This window comes from Macaca thibetana, chromosome 14 (assembly GCF_024542745.1).
Source record: "Macaca thibetana thibetana isolate TM-01 chromosome 14, ASM2454274v1, whole genome shotgun sequence".
In the NCBI taxonomy this organism is placed as follows: Eukaryota; Metazoa; Chordata; class Mammalia; order Primates; family Cercopithecidae; genus Macaca; species Macaca thibetana.
The window spans coordinates 50,486,741-50,494,840 of NC_065591.1; the positions used below are offsets into that span (position 1 = coordinate 50,486,741).

At 40.7% G+C, this 8,100-nt stretch overlaps 2 pseudogenes; both read left to right on the forward strand.

The window, feature by feature from the left end:
• The window catches only part of LOC126936456 (olfactory receptor 7E24-like), a 48,629-nt pseudogene extending 47,350 nt beyond the window's left edge, over positions 1–1,279 (forward strand).
• A 1,184-nt stretch (positions 1,280–2,463) lies between these two features.
• LOC126936457 (olfactory receptor 7E24-like) lies at positions 2,464–7,710 on the forward strand (annotated as a pseudogene).
• Positions 7,711–8,100: the final 390 nt, after the last annotated feature.

Genomic DNA, 8,100 nt, shown 5'->3' on the forward strand with positions numbered 1-8,100 from the left:
GAGAAGAACTTTTTTTTTTTTTTTTTCTGAGAAGAGTAGGCCATATTTTACTGAGATTTTACTGAGATCTTGGATTTGTTACATATTATGTTTTGGTCTTCTAACATTCTCCAGTGGATTTTCTCTAAAGTATGTATGCACAGAAAGACTTGAATAGCAAAAAAGTAAATCATGTAATTCTGAGATTTTTGGGTTTGTCACAACTGAGAAATATTGCTGAGGGTGTATGATCCTCAAGTGTGAAAATGTTCCTCGTGAATTGCTTGTATCCAAAATATACACACGGCATTAAGTGCTGGTTTTTATCTTTTGTTTTTCCAATCCTTTTTTCTTCTCAAGGTGTCCAAGTCACACAGAACCACAGAATCTTACAGGTGTCTCAGAATTCCTTCTCCTGGGACTCTCAGAGGATCCAGAACTGCATCCAGTCCTCGCTGGGCTGTTCCTGTCCATGTGCCTGGTCGCAGTGCTGGGGAACCTGTTCATCATCCTGGCAGTCAGCCCTGACTCCCACCTCCACACCCCCATGTACTTCTTCCTCTCCAACTTGTCCTTGCCTGACATCAGTTTCACCTTGGCCATGGTCCCCAAGATGATTGTGGACATGCAATCGCATAGCAGAGTCATCTCCCACGCGGACTGCCTGGCACAGATGTCTTTCTTTGTCCTTTTTGCATGTATAGATGACATGCTCCTGACTGTGATAGCCTATAACTGATTTGTGGCCATCTGTCACCCCCTGCACTACCCAGTCATCATGAATCCTCACTTCTGTGTCTTCTTAGTTTTGGTGTCTTTTTCGTCAGCGTGTTGGATTCCCAGCTGCACAGTTGGATTGTTACGATTCACCTGCTTCAAGAATGTGGAAACCTCTGATTTTTTCTGTGACCGATCTCAACTTCTCAACCTTGCCTGTTCTGACTGTGTCATCAATAACATATTCATACATTTAGATAGTACTATATTTGGTTTTCTTCTCATTTCAGGGATCCTTTTGTCTTACTATAAAATTGTCCCCTCCACTCTAAGAATTCCATCGTCAGACGGGAAGTATAAAGCCTTCTCCACCTGTGGCTCTCACCTGGCAATTGTTTGCTTATTTTATGGAACAGGCACTGGCGTGTACCTGACTTCAGCTGTGTCACTATCCCCCAGGAATGGTGTGGTAGCATCAGTGTTGTACACTGTGGTCACCCCCATGCTGAACCCCTTCATCTGCAGACTGAGAAACAGGGGCATTCAAAGTGCCCTGTGGAGGCTGCGGAGCAGAACAGTCTAATCTCATGACCTGTTCTGTCCTTTTTCTTGTGTGGGTTAGAAAGGGCAACCACATTAAGTCTCTACATCTGCAAATCCTGCCCCCTTCCTCACATTATTTTTGTTGCTTGATGGCTTTTATTCCTTTCCACATTTCCTATGTGAATATTGCTTTCTTTGTTATGCCTTTAACTGGAATGGGTGAGTATTCTGGGATCCTTTGTTTAGCATAAACCTCATGACTGAATCCTCTATACCTAGGTGGCCTCCTTTAGTTTCTGAGCAATAACCCTGTTGTCCAGGTGGAATAACAACCATCTTTTTATATACAGGAAGTCCTCACTTCATTTTGTAATTCCCTGAAAATTGACTTTCTGGAAACAATGTACAGCAGGTCCTCCAATACCATTGGTTTGTTCAAAGTTGTCTAGTTCTAATGTTGATGAGGAATACATTGGCTTCACTCTACATAATTTTGCTTAAACGTGCAATTTTCAAGAGACTATCAAAAATGTTAAGTAAGGAATACCGTGTACATCAAATTCACATCCTTTCCCACAGTTCGTGTGGAATTCCTTTATAAACTGCTTCTAGGGAATCTATTTAGGCAGGTTATGTGTAGAGATCCATGTCACCGCTCCTCAATCTTAGCTTTGACTGAAATCACCTGGGTAGCTTGCAAATGAGGAGGCCTGAGTCTCATTATTTAAGATTCTGATTTACTTGCACCTGTGTGGGTATGCAGATTTTTTTTTTTTTTTTTTTTTTTTTTTTTTTTTTTTTTTTAAGCAAAAGAGATGGTTCCAATGATGAAGTTCCTGGGGGGATCAAGCTCTGATGAGTAAGAATAAAACTTAATTGTAATATAATTTCTTCAAATGTTATCTTCAAATGCATTGTACTTCAACACTATAAAAAATTTTTATTATGCTGTTTTTCTTACCACTTAGCATTTTCATTTTACATTTGTTGAAGTTACAGATTTATACACACATTGATTGCTGCTTTATTTCACACTTGTACATATATAAAATGGGAAATAGAAAAGAATAAAATGGTCACAGTATCCCTAAAGTTTCTCATTCTGAAACATTTTTAAAATATTTGTCTTTAATAAGTTTGTTTCAATTAAGAAACTATGGTATACACACACAATAAAGTATTATTCAAACTAAAAGGAATAAAATCCTCTCCACTGCCGCAAAAATGGATGAGATTGCAGGTCAGTATATTAAACGAAATAAGCCAGGAGCAGAATGACAAATGTTACATGTCCTCACTTATATGTAGGAACAAAAAAGAAAACCTTGACCAGGTGTAGTGGCTCATGCCTGTAATCCCAGCACTTTGGGAAGCCAAGTCAGATGGATCACTTTAGGCCACAAGTTTGAGACCAGCCTGGCAAACATGGTGAAACCACATCTCTACTAAAAATACAAAAATTACCTGGGCATGGTTGTGCATGCCTGTAGTCCCAGCTACTTGGGAGGCTGAGGCTGGAGAATTGCTTGAATCTAAAAGGCAGAGGTTCCAGTGAGCCAAGATCTTGCCTCTATACTCCAACCCGGGCAACAGAACGAGACTCCAACAACCACATACACACAAAAGGAGTCTCATGAAGGTGGAGATTATAAAGGTGGTTAGCAGAGGCTAGAAAGAAAAAGGGTGGGATAGGGAATGAAGAGAAGTTGATAATTGGGTACAAAACACAGAAAGATGGAACAAATGAGTTCTAGTGTTTGATAGTACAGTATGGAAATTTTAATTCACAAAAACCTCTTGCGTATTTCCAGATGGCTTGGAAAGAAGCTTCCTAACTTTCTCATTGTGATGGTTTTTAAGTTATTCTCTTTCTCCTCCAATTACACCCTTCTATACTCTTCTTTTTTAGGCTAGATTGGAGCTCTTGAAATCATCCTGTATTTTTATTTATGTATTTATTTATTTATTTATTTATTTATTTATTTATTGAGAAGGAGTTTCATTCTTGTTGCCCAGGTTGGAGTGCAATGGCATGATCTTGGCTCACCACAAACTCCGCCTCCTGGGTTCAAGCAATGCTCCTGCCTCAGCCTCCCTAGTAGCTGAGATTACACACCACCACGCCCACCTAACTTTTATTTTTAGTAGAGACGGGGTTTCTCCCTGTTGGTCAGGCTGGTCTTGAACTCCCAACCTCAGGTGACCCGCCCACCTCGGCCTCCCAAAATGTTAGGATTACAGGCGTGAGCACCCACACCCAACCCATGCTACATCTTTACCTGTTGTCTGTTGTTGTTTGTTTGTTCTTGATCCCAGAAATTACTTCTCACATATATGTTCAAATGGTTTTTAACATGAGTGACAAGAAAGTTCATTGGTGGAAATGCAGCCTTTTCAACAAATGGTGTTGGAGAAGCTTGATTTCCACATGCAGAGAAATGAAGATGGACCATATGTCACACCAGATGCAAAAACTAACACAAACCGGATAAAAGACCTAACCCCAAGAGCTAAAACTATAATATGCCTAAAAGAAAATGCTGGCAAAACCTTTATGACATCAGAGTGGGCAATGCTTTCTGGGATATGACACCAAAAGCATAGGCAACAAAAGAAAATTAGATTCCTTGGATTACAGCTAAATGAGAAACACTTTTGTGCATCAAAAAACGCTATGAACTGAGTGAAAAAATAACCCATGGATTAGGAAAAATATTTGCAAATCATATATTTGAAAAGAGGCTGATATCCATAATATGCAAAGAACCGCTAGAACTAAACAACAAGAAACCCAAGGCATCCCATTAACAATGATCAGAAGACTTGAGTAGACATCTCCCTAGGAAAGATATACCAATGGCAAATAACCATATAAAATGATATTCAAAATCACTAATCATAGGGAAGGGCAAATCAAATCAAAAATGTGATAGCACACATTAGGATGAATATGATAAACAAACAAGCAATGGTGAAAATTAGAGGGAAGTAGGAATGCTCCAACATGATCAGAGGGAATGTAAAACTGCAGGAACAGGGAAAATAGTATGGAGTGTACTTGAAAAATTAGAAACAGAATTATCAGATGATCCTGCAGTTGCATTTGTGGGTACCTACCAAAAAGAATTAGAAGCCAGGAGTGGAAGAGATATTTGTACACCCATATTCATAGCAGCGTTATTCACAGTAGCCAAAATGTGGAAGCAACCCAATGGTCCATGGACAGATGAATGAAAAAGCACACTGCAGCTCATTCATACAATGGAATTCAGCCTTAAAAAGGCAGGCACTTCTGGCCAGTGCGGTGGCTCACGCCTGTAATCCCAGCATCTTGGGAGGCCAAGGTGGGCGGATCACCTGAGGTCAGGAGTATGAAACCAGCCTGGCCAAAACGGCGAAAGCTCATCTCTACTAAAAATGATAGAATTAGTTGGGCATGGTGGCACACGCTTCTAATCCCAGCTACTCAGTAGACTGAGACACAAGAATTGTTTGAACCCAGGATGTGGAAGTTGCAGTGAGCCGAGATCGTGCCACTATACTCCAACCTGGGCTTTGTCTCAAAAAAAAAAAAAAAATTAAACATGGTATGATTCCACTTACATCAAGACTCTAGAGTAGTTAAACTCACAGAATTGCAAAATAGAATGGTGGCCCCCGGGGGGGGTGAGAGAGAGGAACGGAGAGTTTATAATATGGGTACAATTTCCATTTTGAAAGATAAAAATGTTCTGGAGATGAGGGAGGTGATGGTTGCTAAACAATGTGAATGTACTTAATGTCATTAAACTGTAAACTTAAAAATAGTGGAAATTGTAAATGTTTATACTGGCCATTCTACATGAAATAATATATATTTATAATTTTTAATATTTCAATGTGGTATGTTTTACCATAATAAAATATGAAAATTAAAGCAATTGAATCTTTAAAAAGAAAAGAAAGAGGCGAATAATACACACAGGATTTCTGCTGATTAGAGGAAGAGCCCAAAAATGGACGCTCATTTTTCTCCTCTTCTTGCTGCATTATTATGAGGAAATCGTTAGAGATGGGCGAACTTCGGTGAATTTGGCTAATGAAGAGCTCTGTGCCTTGAGCCCCCGAGGCCATGGAATAGTAAATACTCAGTCTGTACCTCCAGCCCTGCAGTGTGAGGTTCCAGTCAGGTGGGCTCCACACCTGTCACCTGCATCAGGAGGCTCATGTCTGACCCTGTCTTCTTGCCCGGCTTGAGGACGGAGTCTGAGCCTCCATCGTGCACCACGCAGGGAAGACAGTGGACTGGTTCTCCGTGGTCGTGGCCCGGCAGAGGGGAAGCGCAGTTCAGTGAGTGCTGAGGGACGCTGGGGAGCCTTGTTTTGTTTCCTCGTCCTCAGGACAAACAGAGGAGTGCGGTGGGCAGATGGGAAGAGACCAGTGTGCAAACTGTCAGCTCAGCGGACTGTGGGGTTTCTGTTTTTGGTTGTGGTGGGTGTCTCAGAAATCTTATTCAAAATTTTGGTTTCCTCCCACACTGGTTGTCCCTTTCATGGACATCTCACCCATGATAGCAGCAAATGAGTCCCTCTAAACTATTCCTTAAGCACAACATAAAGATTATGAAGGTGATGATGAGGATAAAGAGGATGATGACAGACACCATGGCATCATGAACCCTTACTGAAGGCTTCCTAAATGCCAGGCTCTGAGCTCTGTGGTCTATGCAGCTTCTTTCATTTCATCCTTGTAGTCTTCTCCCAGTTATTAGTGCACATTTCATTATTATTTTACAGACTAGAAAAGAAGCAATGCATTTTCATATAACTTGTACCAGATCATGAAGTCAAAAAGGGTGAAGTCCCATTTGAACCAGGCAGTCTAAGTCCAGACACCTAAGCTAAAGACAGGAGTTATGTCTTACATGAATTTTAAAACAAGCCCCACCTATTTGAGTAAGCAATTACTCCCTTGAGGGAGAAAAGTCAGAAAACATAATGTTGAAATCACTAGAACATAACTGGCATATGGAAATATTTTCTGATTGTGAACTGTCAACTTTAATTTCATTTCCAGATGGCGTGGTCTTAGCTGTTATACAGTGTTTATAAATGTTCTAAATCAAGGGAATTTGTGGCAATCTATTAGAATAAAATAAAATATTTGAGTTCTTAATTTCCTTTAATTAGGATAAACTTTTTCTTAAAGTGAAGAGAATGTTTTTATTACATATTTTTCTTCTGAAAAGATAGGCTGTATTTTCTAGCAATTACGAATTTGTTGTATATGATGATCTGGTTCTCGGAACATTCTTGAATCTAGTGTTTCTAAGGCAGGTGTGTACAGCAAGAAGTGAATAACACAAAAATCAATCATGAACGCATTATAAGGCAATTGAGTTTGTCACAACTGCAAAATATTGCTGATTGTGGATTGCTCTGAAATCTGGAAACACTACTTGTGAATTGCTTATATCCAAAATGCAGACACAGTGCTGGGTGTTGGTTTACTTGTTTCTGATTTTTCAACTCTCTTTTCTACGCAAAAGGTGTCCAAACTATACAGACCCACAGAATCTAACAGATGTCTCAGTAGTCCTCCTCCTAGAACTCTCAGAGGATCCAGAACTGCAGCCAGTCCTCGCTGGGCTGTTCCTGTCCATGTGCCTCATCACGGTCCTGGGGAACCTGCTCATCATCCTGGCAGTCAGCCCTGACTCCCACCTCTACACCCCCATGTACTTCTTCCTCTCCAACCTGTCCTTGCCTGACATCAGTTTCACCTCCACCACAGTCCCCAAGATGTTTGTGAACATCCAACCTCACAGCAGAGTCATCTCCTATGCCGGCTCCCTGACCCATATGTCTCTTTTTGCCGTTTTTGGAGGCATGGAAGAAAGACATGCTCCTGAGTGTGATGGCTGTAAGACTGGTCTGTAGCCATCTGTCACCCTCTATATTATTCAGTCATCATGAACGGGTGTTTCTGTGGCTTCCTAGTTCTGTTGTCTTTTTTCTCAGTCTTTTAGACTCCCAGCTGTACAATTTGGTTGCCTTACAAATTACCTGCTTCAAGGATGTGGAAATTCCTGATTTCTTCTGTGACCCTTCTCAGTTCCCCCACCTTGCATGTTGTGACACGTTCACTAATAACATAGTCATGTATTTCCCTGCTGCTGTATTTGGTTTTCTTCCCACCTTGGGGATCCTTTTATCTTACTATAAAATTGTTTCCTCCATTCTGAGGGTTTCATCATCAGGTGGGAACTATAAAGCCTTCTCCACCTGTGGGTCTCACCTGTCAGTTGTGTGCTTATTTTATGGAACAGGCATTGGAGGGTACCTCAATTCAGATGTGTCATCTTCCCCCAGAAAGGGTGCAGTGGCCTCAGTGATATACACGGTGGTCACCCCCATGCTAAACCCCTTCTACAGCCTGAGAAACAGGGATATTAAAAGTGTCCTGCGGTGGCCGCAAGGCAGAAGAGTCTAATCTCAGTATCTTGTTATCTGTTCCATTCCTTTTGTAATGTGGGTTAAAAAAGGCAGCAAGGTGAAATATGAATAATATCACAGGGTTAACACACACTGTGATATTAAGAGTAATATCTCCTCCCTAGGATATAAAAATATACTATCACAGAGTGTACACACATGGGGAACACACACTGTGGTATTAGGAATTGTATCTCCCTAGGATATTACGAATAATATCACACCAGGTGTGTACACTCACTGTGATATTTGAAACAATATCTCCCTAGGAGATTACAAATAATAACAAAGAGTGTACATCCCATGACATTAGGAGTAACATCCTTCTAGTATATTATGAATAACATCACAAGGTATACACCTTCTGTGACATTTTGTACACCCTTTG